At 44.0% G+C, this 14,603-nt stretch overlaps 1 pseudogene; it reads right to left on the bottom strand.

Annotated features, from left to right (window-relative positions):
• Positions 1-3,417: 3,417 nt before the first annotated feature.
• LOC139544611 (microfibril-associated glycoprotein 4-like) lies at positions 3,418-11,942 on the bottom strand (annotated as a pseudogene).
• Positions 11,943-14,603: the final 2,661 nt, after the last annotated feature.

The following is a 14,603-nucleotide window of genomic DNA, read 5'->3' as shown; positions in this document are numbered from 1 at the left end:
AATAATTCACTCTCACTCTTCTTATTCAGTGTGCCCGTTTTTTCTCTTGTGGTATTTTCTCCCATCTGGTTTACCTAGTGGTCTTTTCGCCCACCTGGTTTACCTAGTGGTCTTTTCGCCCACCTGGTTTACCTAGTGGTCTTTTCTCCCACCTGGTTTACCTAGTGGTCTTTTCTCCCATCTGGTTTACCTAGTGGTCTTTTCTCCCATCTGGTTTACCTAGTGGTCTTTTCTCCCACCTGGTTTACCTAGTGGTCTTTTCTCCCACCTGGTTTACCTAGTGGTCTTTTCTCCCATCTGGTTTACCTAGTGGTCTTTTCTCCCACCTGGTTTACCTAGTGTCTGTCTCATGCTTTATTTTTCTTATACCATTTGTAAATCTTTTATTGTCACCAATGTTTGTCACTCAATAGTTCTGTACAACTCCTTGATTTTCTTCATTGACTTTATTTTAAATGTCTTTATTACATTTTTCAAAGAAAAACTCCTATTTCCAGACAAGGTCTGAGCGAATATGTAGGCTATGAGAACCACATTTTGCTGAGACATGGCCTTGAGGAATTCGAAGCAGAGAATTCTATGATCTCGGTACAATTAATCTTCCTTTGCTTTATTTGAATTGACCTCATACCACCACCACACCACAGCAACCACGTGCTACAATTACTGCTATTTTAGAGCCTGACATTACAGTTCTTTATTTCTGGAGTTTCTGGGCTTAAATAAACGCAGACAGCATCCCGGGGCGGTGGATTTAGCTGACTAACGTGATATACACTGAGTGTACAAAACCTTTCTAACCCCCCCACCCCCTTTTGCCCTCAGAGAAGCCTCAATTAATCTGGGCATGGACTCTACAAGATGTCGAAACTTCGTCAGGGCATGGACTCTACAAGGTGTTCCACAGGGATGTTGGCCCATGTTGACTCCAATGCTTCCCACAATTGTGTCAAGTTCACGGGGCACAACTCCTGTGCTATCTTGGAGCACAAGTACAGGACATTACAAGGCTGCTTTCTACCGTTTTACGACAGCTGCCGGGGGCTGACGCTGTCATAATCCATGTGGGGTCAAACAACATTAGGAGGGCTAGCTCGGAACTGCTGAAGATGGATTTTAAAGAATTGATTCAAGATCTGAAAGATTCCATAAAGTGACAATTATTTCAGGCCCGGTACCTCGCTGGGCCGCGGCTGTGAAAGATTCAGCAGGCTACTGGCATTACACACATGGTTAAAAGACTACTGTAGCTCTGTTGGCATAACTAAATAACTTTGACACCTTTTGGAAACAGAAGATGCTCTACAGGAATGACAGAGTCCATCCAAATCATCTTGTCTCCTGGATGCTGTCCATTTCAGGGCTGTGTTGAGACAATGACTTATCAGTGACCCAAGCCCTGCTCAGATAATCCCTACCATTGTGTTGCTGACTTGTTGTTTTGCTGCTGCAAATGTACATTGTCCCAGGGCTTTGGCAGTCATAACGTAAGTAACCTAATTTATGTCCCTCTAACTCCCCTGAATGCCTCTGTCAATCCTACAGCTATTGTATGCAGTACATGTGCCTATGAACCTGAGTTATATTGTTAGCACTGAAGCGGTCTGCCATACTAGGAAGTCCACTGTGGGCAGCTCACCATGCACTATCTTCTCAAACATAAATAGCACTGTCATGTCTATCTCTAAGCCTCCCAGTAAAGCAATACAAACAATCAAGAATCCCAGAAAATTGAAAAAAATAGCCCACATTAACATATGTAGAAAGAAACAAGGTTCTTGAAATCAATAACTTGCTAGTAACAGAAAACATTCCTATACTGACTATCTTTGACACTTTGACACATAGATAATACCTTTGATGATACAGTGGTAGCAATACATGGTTTCAATATCTTCAGAAGAGACAGGAATGACAATGGTGGAGGTGTTGCCGTGAATGTTCAGAGTTATATTCCTGTAAAGCTTAGAGAGGATCTCATGTCAAATGCTGATATGGCTACAGTAATTTGGCTACAGGTTCACCTGCCTCACCTAAAGCCCATTCTTGTGGAAAGCGGCTATATACCACCATGTGCTAGCAGTCAGTATCTGGATAATATGTGTGAAATGCTTGATAATGTATGTAAAATTGTATACCTGCCTTAATTATTCTGGACGACAGGAAGAGTAGGGGATCCATAATATATACAAATACAAATAGCCTCCACAATCCAGTGGAAGAGACCCTGCTTAGACCGTAAGCTGAATTAGCAAAAGTTGGTCACATAACCGGATATCCCGGACTGGTTCGAGCAAGGGCCGCCTGAGCGCGCTCCAAGCCGAGACAAAGTACACATAAAAAAATGACAAAATGTGGAAAAAGTGAATGGGTCTGACTACTTTACGAATGCACTATATATTTTAAATGCAAATGGCATGCACTGTGGCCGAAAACGTTCATGCAGGGAAATGCTTGCAGCACTGGTTTTAGCTCGAGAGCCAGAAACATACTGCACTGAGATTGGCGTCAGACAGCTCTTTTTCTGGTTTCTTATGAAGCCTAAAGACTGACTATGGGACACGAGCATGGAAGTATGTAACTGCTGCCAACAACTAATCACCTATAAAGCCCATAACCTGTATCACTAGACAACTCATAGGGACTACTGATCTACAGGCAGGAATCAGCAATGAATCCCAATAATAAGCAACCTATGGGGAGTGGCGCCCCCTTGTCACTCTCACCCTGGGAACATCACGTGAACATTGTGGAACATGGGGTAACAGAGGGGACAGCATTAAACATGGACAAGCTTCCAACTTACGTTGTGCTTCCGTGAAACTTAATAGCCTGCATGAAGCCTGGCCCCTTTACGGGCACAGGGGGCTCTGGCAATGGCTGACGTAGCACCACGTTTGCCAAACGTGGGGTCACTGTTGTCACAGTAATGTTTTTGCGGAGGGGCGCACTAGTCACTCAGACACATACCAAGGCCCTTCACTCCAGAGGTTACCCAAGCCAAGTGCTAGGGGGGCTGCTTCTTCATCGGATGTGCATGCAAACCCCATTTCATTCACGCACCTGAAGTTAAGCATGCTAGCCAATGTTAGCCAGGAGACTTTTTAGCATTAGCTCGGCTAGCTATCCTCTTTGACTGCAGCATGGTCCGTTTAGAACAACCAAGCGACTTAACGCTACATGAGCAACTCCACTGTGGGAAGGCAGGAATAGCTAGTTATAGCTCGCCTTGGCAAGTTAGTCATAGCTCGCCTCAGCGAGTTATCCAACCTGGCTAGCACGCTATGAAGCACTCATTTAGCTAGCCCAGTGTCGAAAGTCCACTGAGCCCTTCATCAACAAGTCTGGGAAGAGAGGCAACCAGTGCTCGACCGAGGCAGACACAGACTACCCTCTGAATCTGACCGCCCTCTCTCTTCAAGTAGCCTCCCGTAACCGGCGACAGAGTGCGCAGGAGCCAGGGTGGGCACACTCAGCCACCCGCATACCCCACGCCCAGGGAGACAAGACATTTTCTCCAATCACCCAATCCATTTCCGCTTCCTGCAACTCGGTCCCAGCAGAGGTACCGGCATCTGGGAAAGGAAAGTTGCCATTGGTAACGCCAAACTTTCTCAAGAATGCTATGCCTTTCTAGGGAGTTTGTACGCAGTACGTGGCAATGCACACACGGACTGGTTCGAGCAAGAGCCGCCTGAATGTGCCCCAAGCCGAGACAAAGTACACATAGAACGTGAGTATCTTTCAGAGAAATGCTATAACCGCAATTGCCTGGGGGCATGATCTCGACCACGAACCCGGCATAGCCATCGTCGTATCAGTCGTTTTCTTAGCCATCTTACTCATTGCACTAACAAATTGAAGAATAACTCATTGTTTGTGATTAGAAAACAAGTACAACCTTCAGCTCACAATGTCCAGGGGGTGAGAACGCTCTCCCACTATGGGACAGTTTAAATGGCGCAATGTAAGACAGTCTCGTTTTCCAATGGTTTGTTTTAGTAGCGTGAATCGTTCCTGTTCACACCAAGGTGAAGAGTGGAATAATTGAAGGAATGAATTCGAGACTCATGCTTGTCACCTGTGGAAGATGGAGCTTCCAGCAAGTCGCGGATTTCATTGACCTTGTCAGGCATGATTGTAGGTCTTTCAACCGAAGTCATGAAAGTGAGACTCCCCATAGTATGTTGTACCGAAGTTGACTGACTGAAAGGGAACTTTACAGCTGACGTTTGTTTGTGCGCCTCTGGCTCTTTCAGGGTCATTAGCTTTCCCTTTTCACAGGGAATGATCTGCAGTGCTACACTGTGCATTTAGCATTGTTAAGGACTAGGGGCTGGTCACATGATGAAAAAGTATGAATGGGCGAATCAATCAATTTCCTCAAAAGTAGCTCCAAAACTATTGGGAGAGTGATATTTTTGTTTTTTGTTTTGGCTCAGTACTCCAGCACTTTGATACAATGACTATGAGGTTAAAGTGCCGACTGCCATGTTTAATTTGAGGATAGTTTAATCCTTATTCGGCAAACCATTTTGAAGTTACAGTTTTTCTGTACATAGAAAATAGAACAGAACAAAAATAGAACAACACGAAAACAGGTCTGTCTGGTGCAGACACAAAACAGAAAACAACTACCCACAAAAACCATGTGGGAAAAAGCTACCTAAGTATGGTTCTCAATCAGAGACAACGATAGACAGCTGCCTCTGATTGAGAACCACACCCGGCCAAACAACAAAGAAATACAAAACATAGAAAATGAACATAGATTGCCCACCAAAATCACACCCTGACCAAACCAAAATAGAGACATAAAAAGCGCTCTACGGTCAGGGCGTGACAGTACCCCCCCCCCAAAGGTGCGGACTCCTGCCGCAAAACCTGAACCTATAGGGGAGGGTCTGGGTGGGCATTTCACCATGGTGGCAGCTCTGGTGCGGGACGTAGACCCTCGCCGCCAACCCCGGACTGGGGACCCTCGTAGCGGGGGCCGGACTGGGGACCCTCTTAGCGGGGGCCGGGCTGGAGGGCGACTCTGGAGGCTCCGGGCTGGAGGCCGTCTTTGGAGGCTCCGAACTGGAGACCCCCGTTGGAGGCTTCGTGCCATGTCTCACCCCTGGAGGCTTTGTGCCATGGATCATCACTGGAGGCTTCGGCCCATGGATCATCACTGGGGGCTTCGTGCCATGGATCACCACTGGAGGCTTCTTGCCATGGATCATCACTGGAGGCTTCGTGCCAAGGATCATCACTGGAGACTTCTTGCCATGGATCATCACTGGAGGCTTCGTGCCATGGATCACCACTGGAAGCTTCTTGCCATGGATCATCACTGGAGGCTTCGTGCCATGGATCATCACTGGAGGCTTCGTGCCATGAATCACCACTAGGGGCTTCGTGCCATGGATCACCACTGGAGGCTTCTTGCCATGGATCATCACTGGAGGCTTCGTGCCATGGATCATCACTGGAGGCTTCGTGCCATGGATCATCACTGGAGGCTTCGTGCCATGGATCACCACTGGGGGCTTCGTGCCATGGATCACCACTGGAGGCTTCGTGCCATGGATCATCACTGGAGGCTTCGTGCCATGAATCACCACTAGGGGCTTCGTGCCATGGATCACCACTGGAGGCTTCTTGCCATGGATCATCACTGGATGCTTCGTGCCATGGATCATCACTGGAGGCTTCGTGCCATGGATCATCACTGGAGGCTCCAAAATGAAACAGTACATTATTTACCAATAATTTCTATTGGGCAAACAGCAAATGCATCCAACAAGTTTGTAGAGTCACAAGCTTGTTGTAATCATTGCATGTGAGGGGACCAAATACTATAAGTTCATTTGTGAAAATCTTTTGGTTCCCTAAAATGGGGGGACTATGTACAAAAAGAGCTGTATTTTCCAAAAGGTTCACCCGATATGGCTGAAAATACCCTCAAATTAAAGCTGTCAGTCTGTACTTTAACCCCATTGCATCATTTCAAATTCAAAGTGCTGGAGTGCAGAGCCAAAACAACAAAAAATGTGTCACTGTCCCAATACTTATGGAGCTCACTAATTACCTTTTAAAACTGTGGAATGGTCAGAGCATGTGAGTGTGTGTTTTGCTTGTGGAAGGAAGGAAAACAAAACAAAAAGGATAAAAAGTATATTCATGTATATAAAAAGTATGTATGTAAAGAATGACACTATCTTAAGTGTTACACTATATGTAATGGTATTTAAGTGGGTACAGTATATCAAGGTCAGACTGGAATACCTCATACCTCTGGAATGTAATGAGAGAAATTACACTGCAAAACACAAGCTCAGTGTAGGAAGAGGATGAAAGGATGAATGTAATGATGGATGCCTCATAGGGCGAGGGGGAGGCAAAAAGGGGAGAACAGGTGTGGTTGGGGGTGTAATACCTGTCACTGTTTGCCTGATCTTTGTGACAAGAACACGTAATGGGCTTTAAATGTCCCTGTCGACCTGTTCCAGTGGAGGAGCTTCTCTGTGGAGCCACTGCAGAAACAGAGTGGTGAAGCACCGTCACTATCTCTCAACTGGATTATGAGATGCACAGACAGACGGGTGTGTCAGGGGATGAGAAAGAGAGGGGAGACACTGGAGGAAGTGCTAATATTGACTCTGCAAATAGGAAATGGAATGATGGAAGGCTTCCGCTCGACTCTCTGCAAACGTGCACTCTCCAAGGCCGCAGCAGAGTGTTTGAAGAGTGGTGTGTGTGTGTGTGTGTGTGTGTGTGTGTGTGTGTGTGTGTGTGTGTGTGTGTGTGTGTGTGTGTGTGTGTGTGTGTGTGTGTGTGTGTGTGTGTGTGTGTGTGTGTGTGTGTGTGTGTGTGTGAGCATGCGGGTGTGTGTGTGCATGTGCTTGTATCTATGCGCTCAACAAATCAAAATCAAAAAAAATATTCGTCATATACACAGTTTACAGTAGGTATAGAATGTGCAGCGAAATGCTTATGTGCTAGCTCCCTCAACAATGCAGTACATTAATCAATAATAGCAATGAAAAGAGTCAAGTCAAAAATAACAAGTAAATGAAGTAATTGTAGTAGTATGCATAGTAATAATGGACTGTATTTACAAATATAAAGTGGGTACTGGAATTAATAGAATATATTAAAATGGCAGTGTTGAATGAGTGCGTGCGTGTTCTTGTGTGTGTGTATGTTTATGTGTGTTTATTGTGTGTTAGGGTTGTGTGTGTGGGTAGTCAGAATAAATCATTTCTAAAGTGCATATAGTCTCCCCAGTGCAAATAGTCTCTAAGGTGCAGATCTGTGCAGGGAGACAGCTAGGTTTAGCATTTCAGCAGTCTGATAGCCTGGTGGTAGAAGCTGTCTCGGAGCCTGTTGGTCCGAGACCCAAAACTGTTATATCGCTTGCCAGGTGGTAACGGATCTAACAGTCTGTGGTTCGGGTGACTGGAGTCCTTGGTTCTCTCAGGCCTTCTTCAGACACCGCCTGGTGTAGATGTCCTAGGAGGCATAGTGCTCGCCCCCAGTCATATATTGGGTCATCTGTACTAGAGCCTGACCGATAAATCGGTTTACCAATATTGTCTGCCTATATTAGCCTTTCACAGAAATATTTGTATCGTTCTTTATTCCACAGATAAAGCGCCAATGTTATATACCTAAAATGAAGAAATACGTCTGCTCATTTGCGGTCATTTTTGAATGGTTGCCTGAAGAGTGCGCTCTATGAGCTGCTCATTGAACATCATTCACAGTGTTGCCAACTTAGCGACTTAGTCGCTATATTTAGCTACTATTTAGACCCCTCTAGCGACACATTTTCAAAAAAGCGACTAGCGACAAATCTAGTGACTTTTTCTGGTGTTATTGGAGACTTTTGGAAAATCTGACGTGAAAGCACATATCGTTCTTACTCTTTTGCTGCCGTGGGCCCCACCCCTGTCCCAAAGCACTCAGCCGCGGCCCAGTCGCAGCAGTCCCTCCCAGCTGCAGTCAGAGCAGGAGATGTTCACCTCTCTGCGTCCAGACTGCAAATGAATCGCGCATGCGGGAAGCCGCCGCATCCCGCCCTGGCTTACATAAAAACTTTTTTTTTAACCTGAATTAGGGGCAGACGAGTTACCATAATTTTCTCACATTGCCATTGACAGTTTATTCTATTGTCTCTTTTTGGTCCATTTAGATTGTTAATGTAGCCTGTATACAAAAAAATACAAAAAATTATGGTTAAAAAATTTCATGTTTTACTGTGACTTGTTGTAGGCTCCTAAGTGGACCATACCGTTAAAAACCAAACCAAATTAGGAAAACTAAACTAAAAATCAAAAAACAAAAAACTATTTTTTTTAAAACTAAGTAACTCCTCCAGAGTGTCTCTGTTGGGTCACTTTTGCCGATCCCAAGCCCGGATAAAGGAGGAGGGTTGGAATTGTGACATAAAAAAAAAAAAGAATCGACAGAAGAAGTTCATTTGTAGTTCTAAACATATTTACGGTGTTTTTTACTCACGTTTTATCTCTCCCATGACGTTATGCCTCTCTCCTACAGCGTCCATCACAATTACATGCACATGGCCAATTATGCAAATCAGAAGGGGTGCTGACAAAAAGTGATTGAATTCGAATGGATTTACCCCATGCGTTCAGTACATGTAATGTCCCAGTAGTTGCTATCCGATATAATTTCCTGATGTCCAATCCTATCGCAAGGGAGTTTTATTTCACACTGCAGTCTGTTCATATGTAATACGTTTGGATATTTTCCAGGAAAGTCCTTATTCTTTTTTTGAGAATAACACTCACCTATCTATGCTCAGTACTGTCCAGGAATTTTTTATTGATAGTCTTGTCTTGTTGGCTGAGTCTCAATAAGAACAGATACAGTGGGGAGAACAAGTATTTGAAACATTGCTGATTTTGCAGGTTTTCCTACTTACAAAGCATGTAGAGGTCTGTGATTTTTATCATAGGTACACTTCAACTGTGGGAGACGGAATCTAAAACAAAAATCCAGAAAATCACATTGTATGATTTTTAAGTAATTAATTTGCATTTTATTGTATGACATAAGTATTTGATACATCAGAAAAGCAGAACTTAAAATTTGGTACAGAAACCTTTGTTTGCAATTACAGAGATCATACGTTTCCTGTAGTTCTTGACCAGGTTTGCACACACTGCAGCAGGGAGTTTGGCCCACTCCTCCATAAAGACCTTCTCCAGATCCTTCAGGTTTCAGGGCTGTCGCTGGGCAATACGGACTTTCAGTTCCCTCCAAAGATTTTCTATTGGGTTCAGGTCTGGAGACTGGCTAGGCCACTCCAGGACCTTGAGATGCTTCTTACGGAGCCACTCCTTAGTTGCCCTGGCTGTGTGTTTTGGGTTGTTGTCATGCTGGAAGACCCAGCCACGACCCATCTTCAATGCTCTTACTGAGGGAAAGAGGTTGTTGGCCAAGATCTCGCGATACATGGCCCCATCCATCCTCCCCTCAATACGGTGCAGTCGTCCTGTCCCCTTTGCAGAAAAGCATCCCCAAAGAATGATGTTTCCACCTCCATGCTTCACGGTTGGGATGGTGTTCTTGGGGTTGTACTCATCCTTCTTCTTCCTCCAAACACGGCGAGTGGAGTTTAGACCAAAAAGCTATATTTTTGTCTCATCAGACCACATGACCTTCTCCCATTCCTCCTCTGGATCATCCAGATGGTCATTGGCAAACTTCATACGGGCCTAGACATGCGCTGGCTTGAGCAGGGGGACCTTGCGTGCGCTGCAGGATTTTAATCCATGACGGCGTAGTGTGTTACTAATGGTTTTCTTTGAGGCTGTGGTCCCAGCTCTCCTCAGGTCATTGACCAGGTCCTGCCGTGTAGTTCTGGGCTGATCCCTCACCTTCCTCATGATCATTGATGCCCCACGAGGTAAGATCTTGCATGGAGCCCCAGACCGAGGGTGATTTTGAATTACTTAAAAATCATACAATGTGATTTTCTGGATTTTTGTTTTAGATTCCGTCTCTCACAGTTGAAGTGTACCTATGATAAAAATGACAGACGTCTACACGCTTTGTAAGTAGGAAAACCTGCAAAATCGGCAGTGTATCAAATACTTGTTCTCCCCACTGTATATACTGGTGTATTTATAACATGACATACAGACTATAGCGAAAACACAATTACCCAGGCTTGTGTTTTAGTCATGTATTGCTCAGCGTGCAGTTGCACAAGCTGCTTATCCAATGTTTTCCCATTACCAATTAAAGATAATCCTGGTTTCGGGAAGAAAGGAAATGAGATGGTGCATGTTCAAAAATTCCCTGGATGTAGATTTCTGGTGTTAATCCTTAATATGTACCCTATTCCCAAACATCTACAAACAATCCCTGGACGTCTAGGGAAAATAAGTTGGGTGATCTTTAAACACGTATTGCCTAAAAGCGCTGAGGCAAATATTGAACTTGTAACAGATGTGTGTAATTCTGGGCTGCTACCATAACATAATTAATCTTACTAAAGGCTGATCTTGAACCAGATTAAACAATTGAGACATTTTCATCATCAAAGACAAATGATAAGAAACCTTATCGCAGTTTAAGAGAATACCCCGTCCAAAAATATGGCCTATATAGTTTTAAAGATGAGAGAGAGAGTGATATTTAGGAAATAAACAAATTCAGATCCCAACTCATGTAGTTTGCAACCCACATCAGCCCCTTCTAAACTTTTGGAGACCATATGCCTTGCGTGTGTCCCGGGAGACAACAGGTCTGATTTTCATACTGATGGACTTAAGAGAGTAATAATAACCCTTCCAGTGTATCCAGATAATGACAGGCCCCCAGTGTCCGTTCTGGAGCGTGTAGTCACTAGCTCTGCTGGTCGGCTACTACGTAGCAACCTAGCGGTGCCAAAAGCCTATGTAAATTACGATCACCAGACCGGCCAAACCCCCAAAAACATTGTTACCCGTTTTGGGCTCTAAAATTTGTTTCTTATGATCAAGTTCGATCCCCATGGTTAATTATTTAAAAATTATAAAATCAAGATATTTAATCAAATTCTGACTACTACATTTGTCGTCATACAGGACCACATGCTGACACAAACCAATTACGGGCCGGAAGGCAACGAGGTGGCTCGCACCCTTGTGCCATAGACATTAAGGCTGACTCTCTCAGGTAGGATGAAAATGACTACATTGACCATGATCCTTTGCTAGTTAAGGTCACTTTCACCATGATCCTTAACGATTTTTTGGTGCCATTCAGCCCAATTCAGCAATATGGCGCGCTTCAAATTCAAATACTTCTGGCTTCATGCGCCATCGGGAGTTTTTCATAGGAATACATGGATGATGTCAGCACTATCACTATCTACTGGTTTTCATTTCTATGGATAACACCGATACCATAGTATGTGTTATGTCCACTCGCCATACATACACCCCTTTGGGATTTTTAGTCTGACATTCATTAAACCAGGAACCCCCTCCCCCTATATATTTTCTTGCACAGTTCCCAGAATAATTGTCCTGATCTTTGTCAAAGGTTGACAACTTATGTCCGTTTTGATGGGCCATCAACAAGTCTCCTCTCCTCCATTGGTGAAACCGCTGATGTGTAGTGTGTACCCAAAGGACTCTGGGCCAATGGAGAAAGATGAGTACTTGGTGTGGACCTGGGAAACAGCAAAGTCGTCCATGTCCTCCCTCAGTTCACACCTCTTCCTCAGGTTGATATGGAAGCTGTTGTTCAGTCCCAGCCAGTGCTCCCCTTCTGTATTCCCAAACCCTCTCTTGTAGTGACCCCAGGGTCTGTAGAAGTTCATCCTCCTCAGGAACACTGTCCACTTCCCCCCCATCAGTGATCATGTCACAGTACACCTTCACAGCCGACGTCAATCTGATGGGGTGGATGGTGTAGATGCCACTGGGTTGCAGGCACATGCACAAATAGGACTCTACCTTTGCAGAGCACATGCCCCTTTGCCTTTCCAGTCTCCAAAGTGCTCTTTTGGGTAGTGGTATAATTTCGCAACCCACTGACCGCAAGTCGCTGTCAAGTTCACCACCCCTCACCCCGTCCGTTGGTTGTACCCAGGTTGTGCCCTGTATAGCGCTAGCCTGCACCTGGTTGTGACTTTTGCCCAGTCTGTCCTGTACGGAGATTGCGGTCACCCGGGTATCCAAACATGCATGGGTTGAGAGATGCAGTCACCGTTTTAGTGTGTATAGATAGCTAGTTATCTATTTGAAATTTCAACAGTACTGCTATAGCAGCAAAACATTTGATTAACACTTGATTTAGCCTACATCATCATCAATATTCAGTCTGGTTGGCTTATATGCGCAGCAGAGGGAGGCAGAAAGACACAGAGAGGTAAATCACAATCAGTAAAAGAAATCAGGCTAGCTAACAGCAGATTTACATCAATCTTCAGCATCAATGATCAGCTGATAGCCCATCCTATTTCCTGATAGCAAACATGTCTTTAGGAGGCACTGTAACTAGCTAGCTAACGTAAAAATAATTCAGGGGGAGGGGTGCCCTTTAAAAATATATATATTGCACCTGCCCCTGAAATTTCTGTGCACGGCCATGCTGGTTAAGCCCAGGAGGTCACATGTGTCTGGATGTGTAACTGCAGCTGTCCTTTGCAGCTGGGTAAATTATTGTTACAGTAAAAAAAGAAAAAAGGGAAAAAGCATCCATACATATGAAACATAATCAAGGGGCTTCTCTCTCATTTCCTCTGGGAGGATATGATTCACTGCCCTTCCTCCTCACACTCATAAACCACCCACTCCCACCGCCAACGCCCCAACTACTTCCAGCACCCACTTCCTTCCTCCTGAACCTGTGGAATTATCTGGTGACATCATCATCATCATCCACGGGTTCCAGGGAATGTGAGAATAGGATGAAGGGGATAGAAGGGAGGGGGGGGGAGGGGAAGGGGGAAGTAAGGAAGCTGGCACTATGGTGAATGATTTATTTTACAATAAATATAGACTGAAGGCCTTATCATGGACTGAGATCATTATCTTTGTGTTGTCTCTGTTATGACGGTAAGAGATAGAGAGACTGTAGGACTAATTCTCAGGGACTTTTGACTGTTATCCTATTTATTGTTGTCCTGTAGGCTACTTCTAGTGGCTTGCTGTTGCAAAATACAAATGTTCATCATCACTCTCATTACTAAAACAAATGTATTGCTTCCCAACACAAAACCATGTGAAAAGTCAGATTATACATGCATTAACTCAACATGATGTAATATGTCTTCAAATACACTATTTCAAATATCGGTTTTCCTCTAATCTATACTTGCTGTGCTTTTTGTATTTTTTCTCTACGATTTATTCACTTAGCTTAAAAAAAGGAAAAGCTTTCAAAACTACGACATCTTCAAAAAGGTTTTCCTAGAGAAGAACTAGCCATTTTCCATGTTTGTAGAGTGGAACAGGGAGAAGAAATGAGGAAAGGCAGATGATTTCAAGACACTGCCAAAGACAGAAACAGTGACATGCAGTAACTTGAAGGACACTTTTCAATTGAACGGAAAGTTATTGACAAAGGCATAATTTAGGCCATTGTAAAAAGGACCAGAATGAGAACTGACACGTCTTCAGGGAAAATAGAGCGCTGAAAAGCAACAGAGCTGGCATCATTTCTTCTGAGTCCCTCACTGATATGGCCCAGAGATGCCGGACAACTCATCTCCTTGAAGGCCACATTATTAAACTCCCCAGGGCAGCAACAGACCTTGTGGAGGAACACTGTCTGCATTGAATCTGCACAGAAGAGGATTGCATTGATAGGGAATGAAACGAGACAAAGAAGTGAAAGGAGGTTTGTGTGCGCACACTTGCACAGATACACGTGATCATTATTTTCTGCAAAAGGCACAGTATGAAATTACAAACAAAAATGTGTTGCTGGATGAACAAGACTGTCATCAGTAGAGAAACAAAGAAGGCTGTGACGTGACAGGAAGGCACCCTTATTGATCATAGCAGATGTATCTCCTCTGACTTTCTCATCTCACTCAGAGTTGTCAGAGCCTATTTATCCACAGTGTCCTGTCGCTCACGTTTCCTCTGGCCTCTAGGGCTCAGTGACAGTCCTCTGATGAGCCCATCACAGCCTTTAACACATATCTCTTCAGGATCAGAACCTTTTTTTAAAATTTTCGCCTAAAATGACATACCTAAATCTGACTGCCTTTAGCTCAGGACCTGAAGCAAGGATATGCATATTCTTGATACCGTTTGAAAGGAAACACTTTGAAGTTTGTGGAAATGTGAAATTAATGTAGGAGAATATAACACATTATATCTGGTGTGGATAATACAAAGAAAAAAAACATGGATATTTCTTATTTTTATCATCTTTGAAATGCAAGAGAAAGGCCATAATTTAGGCCATAATGTATTATTCCAGCCCAGGCGCAATTTAGATTTTGGCCGCTAGATGGCAGCAGCGTGTGTGTAAAGTTTTAGACTGATCCAATGAACCATTGCATATCTGTTCAAAATGTTGTATCAAGACTGTCCAAATGTGCTTAATTGGTTTATTAATATATTTTCAAGTTCATTATTGTGCAC

Source organism: Salvelinus alpinus, chromosome 18, assembly GCF_045679555.1.
Source record: "Salvelinus alpinus chromosome 18, SLU_Salpinus.1, whole genome shotgun sequence".
Lineage (NCBI taxonomy): Eukaryota > Metazoa > Chordata > Actinopteri > Salmoniformes > Salmonidae > Salvelinus > Salvelinus alpinus.
This window is presented reverse-complemented; position numbering and strand designations above follow the sequence as displayed.